The sequence below is a fragment of the Bactrocera neohumeralis genome, chromosome 6, assembly GCF_024586455.1.
Source record: "Bactrocera neohumeralis isolate Rockhampton chromosome 6, APGP_CSIRO_Bneo_wtdbg2-racon-allhic-juicebox.fasta_v2, whole genome shotgun sequence".
Lineage (NCBI taxonomy): Eukaryota > Metazoa > Arthropoda > Insecta > Diptera > Tephritidae > Bactrocera > Bactrocera neohumeralis.
In genome coordinates, this window is record NC_065923.1 from 74,176,326 (window position 1) to 74,197,237 (window position 20,912).

The window sequence follows — 20,912 nt, forward strand, 5'->3', positions numbered from 1 at the left end:
GAATGAAGAGTTTGAAGAAATATGTAGTATTTCTGACGGCAGGATCATGGTGTACGCAAGTGCATACATACAAGTACACATTTCTTTGGCGTAGTAGGGAAGTCGTTGAAGTGTACAGTGGGCTCAAATGAATTTTTTTGGTGTAAAATTTTTTTTTTAATTTTAATTATTCTTATTATTATGTCGAAAAATGGTTTTATTTCTATAATTTTTTGTAAACCATTCAATTTTGAAATTTTTAATTATTAAAAAATTTCGAAATTTTATAACTTTTTTTCATAATATTTTTAGAAAAGAAACAAGAAAAAAGTTAACTTTCGTTGCAGCAAAATTACAATAACATTCACAAATACAAAAGATCTCTACAATTTTCTAGTATCGGTATGTATGGCAGCTATATGTTGTAGTAGTCCGATCTGAAAATGTTCTTTCGAGATTATATATTTGCTTCGAACCATAATTCTTGCCAAGTTTCATAGTGATATCTTGTCAAATAAAAAAGTTTTCTATACAAGAACTTGATTTTGATCGTTTCATTTGTATGACGGCTATATGCTATAGTTGTTGGATATCAATATTGTCTTCACAGATTGTACTGTTGTTTTAGTGAATTATCTGTGCCAAAGTTTGTGAAGATATATTTAAAAATAAAAAAGTTTTCCATACAAAGATCAAATTTTGTCACTAAGTTGGTATGGCAGATATATGATATTGTGGTCCGATCTGAACAATTTCTTTGAGGATTGCCACACAGTTTTGGGTAATAATCTACGTCGAATTTTGTTAGGATATCTCTACAAATGAACAAGTTTTTTCTACAAGGACTTAATTTCTATCAATCACTTTGTATGGCAGCTTTCTATTGTAGTGATCCGATTTGAACATTTTCTTCTCAGATTGTACCGTTATTTTGGTAAATTATCTGTGCCAAATTTCATGAAGATATCTTGTCAAATAAAAAAGTTTTCCGTCAAGCACCTAATTTTTAGCGTTCAGTTTGTTCGGCAGCTATATGTATGTTATAGTCTTTCGATTTCGACGGTTCTGACGAATGAGCAGCTTCTTGGGAAGCCAAGTATGTACGTGTGGAAAAGTTCAGATTGATATCTCCAAAAATGAGTAAGCTGTTTGACCTAAACTAAAGTCAATATATGAAATTTGGCGTTAATTGTATCGCAGTCAACATATTTTGCTGAAAAAATATCAACACATTTTTAACAACTCGTAAAAGCCTAATATATTATTTTTCATTTACGAAAGGTATATTAACTGTTTTCCAACGTAGATTTGTGAAAAAAAAAATTTCAAAAACGGCCCACTGTACCAAAAGCCCGCTTGGATGAGCCACAAGCACGTCGTGAAATCTTACAATTTTCGATTGTTCACAACAATTTTTTTTTCTTTTAAAAAAAATCTAAAAACGGCCCACTGTACCAAAAGGCCGCTTGCGCAGCGATCAGTCGATAAGCACGTCTGATATTCGTGGAATTTCAGAATTTTCGGTTGTTCACAACAATGTTTTTTCCTTTCTACATGCCACTATTTTTATTTTGCATGTCTTTGCCGCAATACATCCGGACATCCGTTCAGGCGCTTCCACTTCCACTTCCACTTGTATGCCAGGCTAATTCGACAAAAACCGAACACTCCAGTTGTGTTTAGTTCCGGTTTTTTGCACCTACGGCCTGACTGACATATGCACATGCATAAATAGCTAACATAAATATATACAATATACATACATACATATGTATATACAAGTGTACGTATGTATGTAGAAATGTGTATGACAGTGAGCTGTTTTGTATATTTAGTTGTCAGTGTTGACTAGTTCCGCTCCAGAAAAGAAATTTCAGCTGTTCACACGGCATGTGGGAGCACTCAGTCGCACTTAGCCAAAAATAGGGGTACGTGCGGCACATTGAGCAGCTTGCTTGCGCGGGGTGGGCGGACCGGATCGTGTGTTGTGTGACTTTTGTGCCGTTACAAAAATTTCCGACATTTCTAACCCAATTCCATTCAACACATCACACAGTCGCAGGCGCATTTGCATCTGGAGAAATTTATGTTTATCGCTTTATTGCCAAAGGCTGTTTGTTTGTATGCACATACATATATACAATGTTTGCATATGGTTATTTGTGTGGGAACGCCTAACGTGACATTGAACAAATGCCACATGCTGCATACAATTGGCTTTCATACATACAAACATACTTAATTACATACATGTGTACTTTGCTGTTTGCATTTCGGCAGTTTACTGCAAGGACGTAGCGCTTGCGGCGAACGGCTATTACTTAATCCATGGCACATTAACAACAGCCACGAGTATGAACGAGTATATATTTACATGTATATGTATGTAGCTTAATTCCATAAATATACGCTTTATATACATATATAAGGGCGGCATAATGTTGTGGTCATATATATGTATGTACAAATATACATATTAGGGTGCAGATTAGAGAATCTCTTTTTCAGAAACCAAAACGAAATTTTTTCACACACCCTAAAATTTTTTTTGAATAAAGATTGGAGAATCTAGTTTTCAGAAAACAAAACGAAATTTTTTGCACGCACCCTAATATTTTTTTTGAACCCACCCTTATATTTTTTTTGAATGAAATTTAGAAAATCTCCTTTTCAGAAAACAGAATGAAATTTGTTTTTCACCCACCCTAATATTTTTTTGAACCCACTGTAATATTTTTTTAATGATGATTTGAAAATTTGATTAATGAAGATTTGAGAATCGATTTTTCAGAAAACAAAAATTTTTTCACGCACCCTATTTTTTTAACCGCCCTAATATACATATATTTTTTAATGAAGATTTGAGAATCGATTTTTCAGAAAACAAAACGAAATTTTTTTTCACCCACCATAATATTTTTTTTGAACCCAGCCGAATATTATTTTGACTGAAGATTTCAAACTTTTTTTGCAGAAAACAAAACGAATTTTTCCCCCACCCTAATATTTTTTTTGGCCCACCCTAATATAAATATTTTTTTTACCCACCCCAATATAAACGTTAGTAACTTATGTGCAGACCTAAGTAGCCTACATTTGCGCCTAAAAACTGAACGCTCGCACAATATCAGCTCCACGCGGAAATATTTTATGCTTATCGCAGGCACTCAACAATTTATAAAGACATATACATACATACATGCATACATATGTATATATATACATACAGCTAACTAAACCATATGTATGTGATAAGTGCACGCGCTCATAAAAATAAATTGTGTTTATATGTCATGAGGTCCTTTTCGACATGTGCAACATGCCGCACTCGCTGCTGAATGCCTCTTTGCTAGATTTGTTGTTGTAACAATAACTGGTAGGAGCAGCGGCAAAAATTTATTGCCATGCTTCATTAATTGCTTTGTACCACAATTCTCTCTCCATTTGTCGCGTGTATTTGTATGTATGTGTGTTAGGGGCTCAGCTGTGGCGCGTCAATCAGCTGATGGAAATTTTTAACGCCGCTGCTTGCCCAAGGACAAGGACAAGGATATGCGCGCCTGTGTTTGTGCAAAAGTTGCCTGGTTGGCCTTGCCGGCGCGCACATGCCGCACTCGAAGCGCTTTTTTTGCACACACACGCACACAAAGCAATGCAATAGTTCGGTTTGTATAATGCAAATGCTGAAAAAATATTTTGTGTGCATTTTTTATTGGAATTGTTAAGTGTAGTTTTATGTTGCCATTATGCGCAGCTGCCTGCGAGCGCGCAGCAACACACACACGGTGGAGCGTCACACGGGAGTCACATGCCTGTATTTGCGCCCATGTATCAAATAACTTTGGTTGTTTTTGCTGCAGGGACAGCTTTTGTGTTAGAAAATCTCTAAAGGAAGTTGAAATTGTGCCGAAAAAGCAAATAAAATAATTCTAAAATCTGACCAGATGACCCACTTTTTTTTGCAAATGCATTTGTTATATAATATGTGGTTAATGCGTAACACATTTGGGTATTCCCGTTATGTTACTGGTTTTGTTTCGATTTTTTGCCTTTAAGAAATATTATATGGGCCAGTATATCATACTCGTGTGATAAGGTTAGTGATTTTTTCACAATTTTATTTGCGAAACGCATTTAATTTGAAAGTATTTTAAGTTTACTATACCATAGCTCTTTAAATTTTGCTCTAATCAGGTAACCAAGCTAATGAGGGGCAAGTCGGAATGTCTTTATATACGTGAAATATTCCCTGATTTTTTGAGACATCGCTTTGATATTTTGCAAACATACTTTTCTTCCAAAGAAGTTTCTTATCTATCGGAATGGTCGATATCAGGCTACTATAGCATATAGCTGTCATACAAACCGAACGAACAAAATCACGTTCTTGTATGGAAAACTCTTTTATTTGACGAGATATTTTCATAAAACTCGGCATAAATTATTTCCAAAAGCATAGCTATACTCTCAAGAAAAATTTTTCAGATCTGATCACTATAGCATATAGCTGGCATACAAACTGATCGATAAAAATTAAGTTCTTGTATGAAAAACTTTTTTAGTTGAGAAGATATCTTCACGAAATTTGGCAAGAACTATTCCGTAAAGCAACGCTATAATATCTGTGGAAATTTTCCAAATCGAACCACTATGGCATATAGCTACCATACAACCTGAACTATCAAAATTAAGTTCTTCTATGAAAAACTTTTTTATTTGACCAGATATCTTCACGAAATTCGACAGAAATAATTCTTCTAAGCAACGCTATAATATATGAGGAAATTGTTCGAATCGGACGACTATAGCATATAGCTGTCATACAAACTGTACGATCATAATCGTTTTCTTGTATTGAAAACTTTTTTAGTTAACGAGATATCTTCACGGAATTTGGCACGAAGTTTACTCTATATCAACTTCATAATCTCTGTAGAAATCGTGCAGATCGGGCCACTATAGCATATAGTTGCCATACAAACTGGCCAATCAAAATCAAGTGCTTGGATGAAATTTTTGTGTATCCCAACTCAGCTACAATCGAAGTTAACGATTGTTGTTTTTGTTTTTTATATTTTAATTTATGAGTACGCAAACCCTTAAAAGCTTCTAGAAATTGAGAAAATCGTTCACTTCCTCTGAGCGCTGTGCTCATAATTATAAACAAAGCAAGCTCTTCGCTTTTTATTGCCAAAAATGCATTACCAAAACATTTATACATTTTAATCAAATTCGCCTCGTAAATAACGTAATTACAGCGCTACCGAAAATTCGCCACGCGTCCACTAATACCCAATAGCTGGCTGCGCGGCAAAATCATCAATCAAATCATTGCCGCGCACTGTTATTTTTTAATGCTGCTGCCAGTCATTAACATTTATCAAAATTTTACGAAAATTAATATATATTTCAAAGTCTGCTTTGACGATTAAGTTATCAGCTCGAGAATATGGTAATAACTTCAGCGCAGGCAGACAATTAATCAATCAAAAGTTGAGCGTTTTTGATTGCAGCTTTCGCGCCGAAACACTTACATACATACGCGTATGTAGGTGTGTGGTTGTGTGTAAGCGGTTGTATTGGTGTAAAAAATACAGGGGAGGCGCTGACTTTGTTTGTAGTTGGAGTTTCCTTGTTTCTGGTGGTGAAGCTTTGTACTAAATGCACAACGCACGTTTTTTTATGATTTCAGTTGAGCTTGCTCTACTGATGAAGCGTGTGAGGCAAGTATTATGTGCTGATGCAAATGATTTTCATGATTTTGCTGCTTTAAGAGATGCTTCCTTCCGTATTTCATGCCTATCAAGAAAGTCTTATACTCATACCAACCATTGCCAGGGCATTGGAGGATTTTTGATTTTCGGCTTTACCAACATTCACTAGTCGTCGATTTAAAACAGCGACTGAGGGGGTTATATACAGTTAGAATTTTCACAAAATCGATATTTTTTTTTAATTCAGAAGATCCAGTTCAGGGATGTAGTGGTCACCGCAAAACGCCCATTTTGAGAGCAGCTCCCGAAGATCAGCTGTGGTTCTTTTCCGGATAAATATTTTTACTAATACTAAGTCTTAAAATCCACTTAAAAGATACCGTAATATGTGTACAAAATTGTGAAACAATAAATTCAAAATTTTCTCAGAAAAAATTCTGGAAAATTTGCGTTTTTCAACCTTCTTACGGTATATAACCTCTGAAACTGGTTCTTGATTACGATTTTCTCTGAGTAGCACTCTACCGTTCCAATAAATTGGGTTGATCTTACTGCTGTGTGGTTATTAGTATGCCTGCTCTACTATTATGCTACTCGACCCCGAAAAAACAACCGAATTTATGTGCAGTCTATTAATATTCTACTGTAGATCCATCCCTACTATAATGTAGCTCAAGGTATATTGATTTTATTTATAGTTCCATTTATTAAGTAGTCCATGCTATTAAATTTTATGTCACTATCAATAACTAACTGTAGCTAAACCGTTTTGCTTTGCGATTTCAAGTTACCTCCATCAAATTTCACTTCGCGATAGTGAACCGGTTTTGCAAACGATAACCTCACTAAGCAATTGTAGGCAAACAATGCATTGTAAATAATTACATTAATGTCGCATACATCTACTTAAGTACTCTTAATTGATATACATATGTATGTATATTAACATGTATATCAATGAGAACCGTGTCGGCACTCAGACATATGAATGTTCGATAATTAAAAAAAATGCTGACTGAAAAAAACTAATGTATTGTAAGTGTCGATAAAGGTTAATTGCAAATATTGACGCGATGTCTGGTTGTTGCGATTAACAATGAACGCTTTTTATAAGCAACCAAACAAAAATTAATAAATAACACGTGGTTTTAGTTAGTTAATAGAACAGTGCAACAGCATGCAGCTGCCATACAAACTGAACGATAAAAATCATGTACTGTATGGAAAACCTTTATGTTTGAAAAGATATCATCACGAAATTTTGGTATGAACTATTATATAAGGCAACATTACAATCTCTGAAGAAATTTTGCAGATCGGATTACTATAGGATATAGCTGCCATACAAACGATACACTCAAAATGAAGTCGTTGTATGGAAACTTCTTTATATTTTTCTTGTTGCTTGGTAATTTTTTAGTATTGAAAGAACTCGAGTTTATGCGACAATACGCTAGCATATTAATATACAACAAATCTGTTATGTTATGATTAAACTACATGAACTTAAACGGTTAAATCTATATTTAGAATAAACCAGATCTATTAGCGGATATTGTGATTATACTATAATTAATGTATATGTAAAAAAGTTACATACATATAGTCACATATACACATAAGTATTTATATTTACATATTGTGTATGAATATATACATACATATGTATGTATGTGCATCGGTTGTGCAAGCTTTTGTGCCTTAACAGCCAGATGCCTTGAGCGCCACATACAAACACTTAAATACACATGCTTACATGTAAGTTGTTAGCTTGTATGAGTTAGTGTGTTATCAGTACAATTATTTATATTTATTTACAATTTTTTTTTCATTATTTTACTTTTTACAATATTTCATATTTTTAGCAAAATTTTTCTTATTCGTACAGTTCTTGCGACGTTTTTAAATCGTGTCAATTTTTTTATATTTTAGTTATTTGCGTATGTTTTTTAAAATTAATATTTTGAATATATTCAAATGAGTTCAGTTATCGTTTCAGTAGGCGTAATTTGCAAATATGTACAACAAATATACATAATATAATATAAATATTTTAGAAAATGGACTATGATGAAAAAAGAATTAATTAAAGATATTGTGAAATTTAAGCCATACAAATTGATTTAGACGATAGTAAAAAGGTTGATATATGTTTGTTTTAATAAATAAAATGTATTTCTTAATTTATGATTAATTTTTTTTTTTAGGAAAATATAAGAAAATATGTTAAAAAATAGTAAACAATGGGTTAAAGTAAAGTGAAAAGAGAAAAAAAAAAAAAGTTGCGCAAAAATTGAAAAAAATGGGCGACAGCAAAAAAATAAAAATTAGCAACTAAAGTTGCTTCATGTAATCGCAAACTTATCAGTACAATTATTTATATTTATTTACAATTTTTTTTTCATTATTTTACTTTTTACTATATTTCATATTTTTTATAAAATTTTTTCACTACACGCTTGCTTGTTATGTCGTCAATTTTTTTTTTATATTTTACATATTTATGTATGTTCTTGTATAAAAAATAAATTGCGTTGTTTCAAATGAGTTCAGTTATCGTTTCAGCAGGCGCAGACTGCCACTAAAAGCGCCAGCGTTGCTGCCAGCGCTGCCACTTTGATGAATGCGAGTTATTGTGTATTCGAAATTATTTAAACACACATGCAAACAAGCGGAATGTGTGCCCTATGTGTGTTGTGTGAAATGGGTTATGATTGAAAAACTATATAAAAATAGAAAATATTTAAAAATTTAAAAAATTTTAAAAAAAATATAAAAAAATACGAAAAATTAGAAAAAAAAAATTATAAAAATATGTAAAAAAAATATATTAAAAAAATTAAAAATATCAAAAATCAAAATGTCAGTTTTATGTAAACCTATTTGGTTATTATTACTGAAGTATGTTAGTCAAAGTGATAAGGGTTACGATTAAAAATATTTTCTTATAAAACATGAAAAAAATTTAATCAAACATATGTAAAAAAAATTATTTTAAAAAAGTAATGAAAATTAAAAAGATATATAAAAGTTGTCAAAAAATATTAAAAAATTAAAAACAAATAAAAAATCTCTGACGACACTTTTATATGAACCAATGGTTATGATTAAAAAAAAATATTTTTATAAAATATAGAAAAGTTAAAAAAAATATATAAAAATTAAAACAAAATTATAATAAAATATATTAAAAAAAATTCAAAAATAAAAAATTGCTTATGCCAGTTTTATATAAACCAACTTGATTGTTATTATTGAAGCATGCTAGTCAAACTGATATGGGTTACGGTTTAAAATATTTTTTTATCACATATGAAAAAAATTAAAACAAAAATATGTAAAAAAATTATTAAAAAAAAGCAATTATAAAAATTTTATAACAAAATTTAATAAATAAATTAAAAATCTCTGACGAACCTATGGCTATGATTTAAAACATATTTTTAAAAATAATAGAAATGTACAAAAAAATATATATAAAAATTAAAAAAAATTTTAAAAATTAAAAAAAAATATGTAAAAATTAGAAAAATACATATGAAAAATTATAAAAAAATTGTAATAAAAATGATTAAAAAAAAAAATATATAAAAAGTTACAAAAAAAATCTATTAAATATTAAAAAGGAATTTTAGTTTATAAAAAAATATAAAATATTGTAATAAAAAATATTTAAAAACAAGTTTAAAAAATTACAAAAAAAAATCAATTAAATATTAAACCAGAATTTTAATTTATTAAAAAAATATGAAATATTGGAATAAAAAATCTAAAAAAAAAGTATAAAAAATTACAAAAGAATATAAAATTTGGTTTAGAAAATATTTAAAAAAAAATGTATAAAAACTTACAAAAGGAAATATAACAAAATTAGAAAAAAATAAAAAAATGCAGAATTTCTCATGACAGTTTTGTATAACCTTTTTTTAAATATTTAAAAAAATTATAAAAAAGTTTTAACAAAGTACATTAAAAAATACAAAAACATTACAAAAACACAAATTAAATTATTATTATATTAAAAATATGTAAAAAAATTATTAAACAAAAAAAACAATTATAAAAAATTATAAAGAAAATATAAAAAAATTTAATAAAGAATATTAAAAACTGAAAAAAATAAAAAATCTCTGACTCTATGGCTATGATTAAAAAAAAATATTTTTATAAATAAAAATAAAGTACAAAAAAATATTAATAATATATGGGAATTAAAAAAATTGTTAAAAATTAAAAAAATATGTAAAAATTAAAAAAAAATATTAAAAAATTTATTAAAAATTGTAATAAAAATTATTAAAAATAAAAATTACAAAAAAAATCTATTAAATATTAAAAAAGAATTTTAGTTTATAAAAAAATAAAATATTGTAATAAAAAATATTAAAAAAAAAGTATAAAAAATTACAAAAAAAAATCAATCAAAACTAAAAAAATAAAAAAATGCATAAGGAGAGTTACAGTTTTGTATAAACTTTTTTTATTTAAAAAAATTATAAAAAAGTTTTAACAAAGAACATTAAAAAATATAAAAATATTACAAAAAAAAACAAATTAAATTATAAAAAAATATTAAAAAATATAGAAAAAATTAAAAACAAAATCTCTCCTGTCACTTTTATATAAACCTTTTTTATTATTATTATTGAAATATGCTAATCAAACTACTATATCAATCGAATGCAGTTCATTTCAAGAGCGCGCTTGGTTGTTTACATGTCTGTGGTACTTTTTTTTTGTATTTTGCTTATAATTATTATTATTTTTAATTCATGTGTGTTTGTGCACGCTTAGCGCCTATCTAGGCGCACGTGTAGACGCTTGCATGCAAATGAGCAGCCTAACCCCCACAGACGACTCACAGCTACCCAGCGCGGAGAGCATCCTATCGCCCGCCAGCTTGGGCGACGCTGGCGCTGGCGCTTTTGCTTTGATTAGAGTCAAAGTGGCAAGTCGTTGCAGTTGAGCGATTATGCGTTCATTTGTCGCTCAACAAATTCAACACTACTCGGACATATGTGTATGTGTGTGTGTATGAGGCTGGCGCTGCACATGCCCAGCTGTCCATATCAAATGTTCAATGACAGCCATGCTAGCTGCCCAGCCACTGAGCTGTTGATAATCGAGTTAGTTTATGTGTGAAAAAATAGTGCAGTTGCTGCTGAACTTATACATAAGTACATAGATGCATAACAACAGCAAAACAGTGGCGCGCTTTGTGGTCTGACTTACAGCTGTATGCACAGCACAAACGTATATTTGTATGTATGTTAGTTTGAGTGTAGCAATAAATAAAGTTGACAGCTATACAAGTACAATTACACATACACACATGCACATGCATGCTTTTACACATGTATATGTATACATACATATGCTTATATGCTATAAGCACAAACATGCTTGGCAGGCACATAGTCACATTAGCACAAAGGAGCCAATGCATCCCTCTATAAATACGCTCACACTGCCGCCTCATAATCTATTTAGTTGCATGTTTAGTGGCTGCTTGCTACAGCCATAATTCATGTCGCATATTCATATACTCATATATTGTTGTATTGTAAGTGTGTGCGTGCGTGCGCTGCCAACATTGCTTTGCCTTTGGCTGCCTTTTATGGGTCAATCAAGTGTTAAGAATTTATGACAGGCGTTTATTATTATGCAACTATCTATCTTTCTACAGATTTATAATACATCATGCTCAAAGCTGTAAGCGCACACATACACATATACAGAAATAAATATGTAAACACGCTATGAGAAATGACTTTATTACTTTATTATAAATATCTTTGGCTGCTGCTTAGCTATTATTCTTAATATTTTCCAGCGCTTTTCGTTGCCTGTGCGCCTGTGTGTATGTGTGTTGTTTCAGCAACTATAATACATATGCATGCATGTGTGTAGATTTGTTTATGCTTGTTTTTGTGCTATTTGTACACAGTGTCGTAAATCTGTAAGCGCAACTTAATGCCAATGCGAAAAAATTGCTGAGCAATGAAAGAATTACTGTCGTGTAAATGCGATTTATGCAACAACAAATGCCATTGTAGGTGGCATATGAGCGTAAGCGCTACTCACTTAACATCAAAATGCTTAAATAAATAGTAATAAATCAAAAATATTGTAAATACGCATAGTAAATAGTGGCTTGTTGCTGTTTGCTGAAATATATGGGTTTACGCTTTGCCACTCGCGAAACCAATACATGAATATGCATGTGTGTGTTCATAGTTTTATTATGTGATATATGGTGGTTTTGTTTAAACTAAAGCGATTTTCAATCAAAGAAACTGATATGCTTTTATATTGAATTTTTATGCTAGTTAAATTTTGTTTGTCTTTCTGAGAGTTATAAATTAATTTAAAAATTTCGAAAAAATTAAAAAAAAAATATTTTTAGTGAACTATTCAATATAACACCAAAACAATTAAGTGGAAAATATATTGCAACTTAAAATCCAAACTTAAATATAAGTTGGAAAATCAAATTATAAAAAAAATAAATGGTAAAAATAATTTAAAAAAATTTAAAAATAAATATATCATATTTCTAATGAGCTATTCTACATACTTACATATATGCATATGTATAACAGCATATCGAAGTAAATAAAAAAGATAGAGATAAAAATATTTTTATAAAATATAAAAAGGTATAATATACACATATGTATGTATGTATATTAAAAAAGGAAAAAAATATTAAAAAATTATATAAAAAAATACAAAAACTTTACTAATATATATTTTAAAAAATTTAAAAAAATTAAAGAATAAACAAAACAATTCAAAATTAAAAACAAATACAATTTTTAATAAAATATATTAAAAAAATTAAGCAAAAAATCTCTCACGACACTTTTATTTAAATCTATAGTTATGGTTCAAAAAGCATTTTTATAAAATATTAAAAATTAAAAAAAAATCTAAAAAAATATTAAAAACATTTAAAAAAAAATATAATCAAAATTAACGAAAATCTCTCATTAATATTATATAAAAATATAATAAAAAAGTAAAATTAAAGAAAAGAATTAAAGAAAAAATATAAAAAAATTGTTGCAAAATTAAAAAAGAATTATTGAAAACAATATTATAAAATATAAAGCGTAAAAAAATGCAAAAAATTTATATAAATTTAATCACACACGGCTTTCTTTCGGGAAAAACTAAAAACAAAATGTTATCAGATTTTAAATGAAATGTACAAACAACAAAACTAGTTAAACTTAAAAAAATTGTAAGGAAGAATGTAAGAAATTACAAACAAAAATATAAGAAAATATAAAGAAAACAAATATGAGATATTTATAAAAAAAAAAAAAAAAATTAAAAAACAAAACAATATAAGTTCAATAATTCACAGATGGCATTTGTATATATAGAAAAAATTGCAAAAAAAAAAATATTTATAAAACTTTCATCATATTTCTAATGAACTGCTCAATAAAATAAGAAAATTGGTTTAACTGAATAAAATTCAATAAATAAAAATATAAAATAAAATATAAAAAAATATTAAAGCAAACTATAAAAAATATTAAAAATTGACTAATAAATATAAAATAAGAATAAAAATTATAAAATAGAATATAAAAAAATATAAAAAAGTTAAATAAAAGAAAAAAAAGTATTTACAAAAATAAAAAAAATAATAATAAATATAAATTCAACCACAAACGGCGAAAAAATTAAAACAAACAATATATACATATATGTATATATTTTTTTTTTGTAATATATCATATGATATACATATAATGAACTATTTAATATAACAGCAAAACGAGTTCAGCTGAAAAAATGTAAAACAAAATTATTAAAAAAAAATTGTACAGAAAAATAAAAAAACAATTATTAAAAAAAAATTAAAAAAATTATAAAAGAAAAAAATATAAATTCAATCACAAATGCGTGTATTGTGCTTTGTTTTATAAAACAACTTGAGGGATAATGGCTCCACATTATTGAACCACAAATAACGAAAAAATTAAAAAAAATATACCTATATATTTTGTAATAAATCATGTTTCTAATGAACTGTTCAATATAACAGCAAAACGAGATTAACTGAAACAAACTTAAAACAAAACTATAAGAAAAAATAAAAATATTTATAAAAAAATTATTAAAAAAGTTATTTTTTAAATACAATCCCAAACGCCGCTTTCTGTATTATTTTGTTTTTTTTTTTTTTAAGAAACCGGATGATTAATGTGTCCATCTTATTATGAAAACCGTTAAATATCACCACTTTGACAACCCACGTCAACTTTTTATTATATTTTAATAAATTAATACTATTCTACACTTTTTCTTCAGAACTTATTTTTTTAAAATTAAGGCTGCAACAAAAAATGCAAACAAAATGCTTTCAATTCAACAAAATAAAAAATTTCCATACAATAACCTGATTTTGAACCGGCAATTTTGTATGACAGCTATATGTCAAAGTAGTCCGATCTAAGCCATTTCTTCGGAGATTGTACCGTTATCTTAAACCTTAATACGAGCTAAATTTTGTGAAGATATCTCGTTAATTGAAAAAGTTTTCCATACAAAGACATGTTTTCGAATAGTCGGGTTGTATGACTGTTGTATAGGCTATAGCTATCCGATTTTAACAATAATTCCAGGGATTGAAACATTATCTTAGGCAATAATCCACACCAAATTTCTTGAAGATATCTCGTAAATTGAAAAAGCTTTCCATAGAAGCACTCGTTTCCGATCGTTCAGTTTGTATGGCAGCTATATGCTATAGTGATCCGATATCGGCGGTATCAATTACAAAATGAGCCGCTTTGTTCAGAGAAAAGGGGGTTGCAAAATTTTAGACCTGATTTTTCATTTTAAGCCTTAACTTCGTTTAGCTTGGCTTCGAGCAAATGTCACTCATACGCCACGGCGCACTAAATAATCCACTCGTTACGTATACGTTTGTGTGCCTGCTTGCAAATATTTTTATCTGGTTTGGTTTCCATCTACTTGTATTGTAGTACTATACTTGTCACATATATGCATATTTACATGCAATACAAGCATATACGTATATGTACGTTTATACAATTACAGCTACAAAAAACACTATTATTATTTAGCTACAAATGCAGTTGACAGCTAATTTACTTTGCCCTCCACAACTGTGCTGAAGTGCGACACTTGTAGAAATTTATATAAATTATAAAATTGTTCTACGAGCAAATGCTCATATCCACATACACACACATATATGTATATACATATATATACAAGAGCATGTATAAAATTGCATATTACACAAAAGTTTATGGACGTTGTTGTAACATCTGCTTATGAAGTAACAACCGCATGACAGCTTTAATTATATTTATTACGTTTACAATTTATAGCACTCAAAAGAGTAAGCTGACAACTGCTTGAGGCCAATGCAAGTGGTCTTAGGGAATTATTAATAATTTGAAATTTATTTGAGGTATGATACTAGCGGCTGAGCAATGTGAAGTGGAGCACATTGACTTGGCATTAAAATGGTTTAAGTGGCGTTCAGTGAGCATGTTAAGCTAAAGTAAACAAAATAGCGGAAATCGAAGCAAATGCTTAAAAATATTGAACTAATTTGAACTAATTTTAAAGTTGAATTATTTAGAATCATATTTTGAGATTAAAGTTATTCTTCTGCGTATGTTTAAAACGTGCTTTTTGTACTGTATTTCGTTTATCACGAAGTTATAAATTATGACGATATCGAACCACTATAGCATATAGTAGTCTTACAAACTGAACGCTCAAAATCAAATCCTTATATGGAAAGCTTTTTCATTTGGCAAGATATCTTTACAAAATTCGGCTTATATTATTGTTTGAAGCAGTGATATAATCTCCGAAAATATTTTTCAAATCGGACCACTGTAGCATATATGTACATAGCTGCCATACAAAATGATTGTTCGAAATCAAGTCCTTGTAAGGAAATGTTTTTTATTTGGAAATATATCTTTACGAAATTTAACAGAAATTATTGCAGAAAGCAACTCTACAATCTTCGAAGATATTGTTCAAATCGGACCACTATAGCGTATAGCTGCCATACAAAATGATTGTTCAAAATCAAGTCCTTATATGGAAAGCTTTTTTATTTGTCTATATATCTTTACGAAATTTGGCAGGAATTATTGCACAAAGCAACGGTACAATCTCCGAAGATATTGTTCAAATCGGACCACTATAGCGCATAGCTGCCATACGAACTGATTGTTCAAAATCAAGTCCTTATATGGAAAGCTTTTTTATTTGGCAAGGTATCTTTACAAAATTCGGCTTAGATTATTGTTTGAAGCAGTGATATAATCTCCGAAAATATTTTTCAAATCGGACCACTATAGCATATAGCTGCCATGCAAATTGAACGCTCAAAATCAAGTACTTGTAAGAAAATGTTTTTATCTCAGTGAAATTTTGTATGATTTATTGCCTACTTTGTTCCTTTTTATTTGAAATTTATAAACATATCACCCTTCCATATTTTCCTAAAAGATTTTGGACATTTTTTTTCGCTATGCCTAACTAAATGCACATTAATTTTGAACTATTTCCAATTGCTTTAATTTCTACTATATTTCTGCTCAACCAACAATTCAACTCAACTGCATGTGTCTACCAGCGTCGAGCCAACCCCAGCCCGGCCAGCTGGCCAGTTTTTGTGTAATCTTATCCTATGCTGGCTGTCTGTCTGCTAGACAGCGCCTAACTGCCACTTCCTTGTTGCTCAGTTCCTCATCCGCCGACGCCGACACCAACGCCGGCAACACTGAAGGCGCATGCAACTTTGTAAAGCTGAAGTTTTAAGTGTTCAAGTGCTAGCCAATGCCAACGGGCATTTATACAGCACGTACATATGTATGTGTGTTTGTAGGATAGCCAGTGAAGCAACAAGAAAACTAAAAAGCAAATGGACAAGCGCAAAAAATCAAAAAAAAAAACAAGCAAACAAGGAAAGTGCCGTTTTGCCACTACCCAGCAATTGTCCGGCTGGTAATCTGTTCAGTCGATGCCTTATTGCCAACACGCTGTGTTGTTTTTATACAACATTTTAGTGCAGTGTGTTGTGCTGTTTACGCCATCGCCTTGACTTGACAGCAGCTGACCGTTCTGTTGTGCTCTCGGATGCTCCACTTTCACATTTGCACCACTCACTAACTGCCACCACTCCTGGTCGAGAGCTCCACAACTGCCGGCACATCATGATCTATTGTCGAGCGGCTTAGTATTGTGTGTTGTTGTTGCTGCAGCTGCTGTTTTGTAGAAAGTGACGTGGCCCATTGTCCTTTACATAAACAGCTACTAAGATACTTGCAATAAGACACACACACATTTGGAAGTGAACCCGTGCAATTGCTGCTCGTCTGCGCCTGTGTGGGTGGCTATGTTGCTGCTGACTCTGGTGTTCGTTGCTTAGGGATTTACACATGTCAAGTCATGTTGTTTGGCGTATTTATTACATGTTGTTGTCCTTCAGTAGTTTTGTTGCTTTTATTTGTGTTGTTTTGCCAGCGCTTGTTACTCACTTGCTGTATGTGTGTGTGTGTGAGTGAGAGAATTTTTATTTCATTTTTCCCAGTTAATTCTAAAAAAATTCCTTCGGTTCACATTTTCACTCATTCCCTCTTTTCGGCTAAGCATTGGCCTGTTGTATCTTATATATTTGTATGTGTATGTGTGTGTGTGTGTGTGTGTGTGTGACAGCATAGTGCACATTGTAAATACGAGCATGTTATTGTCCCAGCAATTTTGTTGTCAGCTATGTTGTTTATATAGCAATTTTGCTTATGTTTCGTGTAGCGAACATGACACCATCTATTTTGTCCCCTACTTTGTGTACAGTTAGCTGGATTACAAGCGAAATTGGATGGTTCAAAATTTAATGATGGCAAATTTTATACTGCAAGCTCACTTGAAAATTTTACGGCGGGTGGAGTGAGAAAGAGGGTAAAAGCTTTTCAAATTAATTTACTCAATAACCATTGAAGGGTAACACTTTTGGTAGGCAAACGATTGCTTTAAGTTTGGCTTTATCAGTATTTAAGATATTCATCGTTGCTAAAGGAGTTTTGAGCTTCGAGAAACTCTATACATAATTTCACTTTTCAATTGCAGTTCCTTTGTAAAAGCTCCAAAGCACGGCTTAAAAAGCTCTGAAAAGCTTCATGCTAAGCTATTTTACCGAGTCTTATTGTGAAGTTAAATATTAGAAATTAAATTTTCTTGTTAGAGCTTTGAAGAATGCCTTAAAAAGCTCTCAAAAAGATTTGAATGTTGGACCTTATGCTGCGCTATTTTATCTAGCCTCATTCTAAACTAAGAATTCGAAATAGAATTATTTTATAAAAAAACTTGATCTTAAAAAGCTCTCAAAAAACTTCAAAGCTTAAAATTTTTACTAATTTGTGTTTAATTGGGCTTACTACTTATTTGAGTATACATGCACAAAGATGGGATATGAGTGAACTCGTCCTCTTCCCTATCCACGAGGAGGAAAATCCCACAGTCTGCGTTAATTATCGTGGAGTCGGACTTCTAAACATTGCGTGTAAAATTCTTTCGATATTATTGTATTTAGGCTACGCAAAGCCACCAACGAACAAACTCTCACAAAACATCAAATCCTTAAGAGTACCCTCGACAAACAGTTCGACACACATCACCTTTGTCAAAGCTGGTTTTGGCAGCATTGTTTATATTTGATATTCCTGCAAAACGCATACGTTGAGCACAACAAACAGTTCCGTCAAAATCGGAAAAGACCTCTCCGAGTCCCGTATAATAAAAAGAAAATAAGCAACCGACTCTACAATGGACTCTCGGCAATGGATCGTTCCCGCGGGTCGGGTCTAAATAATCGGAACGGACCCGGATTTTTATCCGACCAAGGATTGTCAACTGGTTTTGTCACCGTTTCTCGAAATTACAAGTAGTTCCGTCAAAATCGGAAAAGACCTCTCCGAGTCCCGTACAATAAAAAGAAAATAAGCAACCGACTCTACAATGGACTCCCGGCAATGGATCGTTCCCGCGGGTCGGGTCTAAATAATCGGAACGGAGCCGGATTTTTATCCGACCAAGGATTGTCAACTCGTCACCGTTTCTCGAAATTACTTCAGAACTTGCCCAGCAGAGACGTTAGTTCGAGTAATCTGTGGAGCAGAGTATCGAAAAAGACCCGAACGAGTTTATCTTCCATTGTTCATAACAATTGGAGCTGTGCTCATATACTTTATGCAAGATTTTCCGGAAGAATCTCGGTTTGCGAACTTACAAAATCCAGCAAGAAAATTTTGTTCAGCCATGAAGCTGATTTTTTGGTTGAATGGTTACTTTAATAAACAAAATTGTTACAATTGGCATGATGGTAATCCATAATCCATTGTTGAGATGCCGTCACATTCTCAAATGATCATTGCTTGCTATGATCTATTGGTTCCATTGCTTCATACATACATATTTCTTCAAAAATGAAGCTGGCCATAATATTACAGTCAAGGGGTAATGATATAAAGTTATAGTTAATGATTTTTTTTTGGAGATTGAAATTGGAATTGTTAATGTGGACAACCTTTGATTCAAACAAAACGACGCTACGTGCCTTACAGCCAACGAAACAATCAGTTTATTGAAGGAAACTTTTGGTGAACGCATTATCTCGCGTCGTGGGCATGTAACGTAGTTTCCACGACCTTGCGGTTCAACACCGGTGGGCTATTTTTTGTGAAGATATGTGAAGGGGTTGGTCTAGGTACATAGATAAGGCTGAGACAATTTATGCCTTGGAAGACAATATTCGGCGAGTTCTGGACATGTGGACCCAATTGCTGCAAAAAATGGGCGATAATTGTGGCTCTCGGTTGGAATTTATTCAAGCCACATGCCGAAAATAATTGACTTAAATAAAAAATATTTCTCTGATATTAAACAATTAGAAAAAATTAAATTGCGCATTAGAATTTTTGAAGAACGTGTGACCTACATTTGCGAGTGGTAAACATTCGCATCAACAATATTGAGGAAGGAATGAATTTATGCTTGCATACATACATATACATACATTGTGACAAAAAAGTACCTGGAAAATGTAAATAAAACGCAAAATATTTAAGTATTCATCAATATTTATTTTGTCACCGTCAAAGTAATCCTCACCAGCTGTAATACGCTTATGACAACGATTTTTCCAGTCCACGAAGCACTTTTCATAAGCACTTTTTGGTATGGCCTTCAGCTCCTTCAGCAAATTTTGTTTTAACTTTTCGATCGACAGAAAACGGGTTCCACGGAGCAGCAATTTCAGTTTGAGGACAAAGAAAAAATCACACGGAGTCAAAACTGGTGGACACGGTGGTTGAGGTATTCTTTAAGTTTTTTGGCTTTAAATTTGGTCACAATGGTGTCGCAATGCGCTGGTGCATTATGATCGTGTAAAATTCATGAATTGGTCTTCCACAATTCCGGTCGTTTTTGATTAATCTTTTCCCGCAAAAGCATCAATACGGCCAAATTAGCTCCTTATTAAACGGCTGTCCCTCCGGCACAAATTCATGTTGCACTAAATCACGAATATCGAAAAAACAATGACCATCACCTTAATTTTTGAGCAGCTTTGGCGAGGTATCTTTGGTTTCGGCTCGTTTTTTAACCTCCATTTAGATGACTGTTGACTTGTCTGCATGTCAAACTCATAAACCCATGTCTCATCGGCAGTTATAATGCTCTCCATGAATGTGGGGTCGGAATTCGCACGACCAAGCATGTCCAAAGAGAACTGTTTACGCTACTCTTTAAGAAAAATATTGATCTTTTCGGGACGAGTCGAGCAAAAACGCGTTTCATACCCAAAATATTCACCAAAATCATTCGAACGCACTCGCTAGAGATGTCGAGCTCTCTTGCGATCTTTCTAAGACTTGCTGGACGATTTTCAAGTACCATATGCTTCACGTTTTAATATTTTCATCAGTTGAAGAAGTTGGAGGTCGTCCAGCACGAGACATGTCTTCAACGATTTCTCATATTTGAAGGCTTTTGTACCCCTCATAGGCTTGTGTTTTTGACAAAACTGAATCACCGTAGGCTAAGAACAGTCCTACCAACTTAGCAAAACATATACATACATACATTTTATTGAAATATCATTTACTCGAGGAATTTAAATTACAATTTCCGGATACACTTTTGTCACAA

The 20,912-nt window shown here is 31.3% G+C and overlaps 1 long non-coding RNA gene across 10 annotated transcripts in view; it reads right to left on the reverse strand.

Annotated features, from left to right (window-relative positions):
• Positions 1–20,912, reverse strand: part of LOC126761174 (uncharacterized) — a 951,325-nt gene that overhangs the window by 49,647 nt on the left and 880,766 nt on the right. The window lies entirely within an intron of this gene.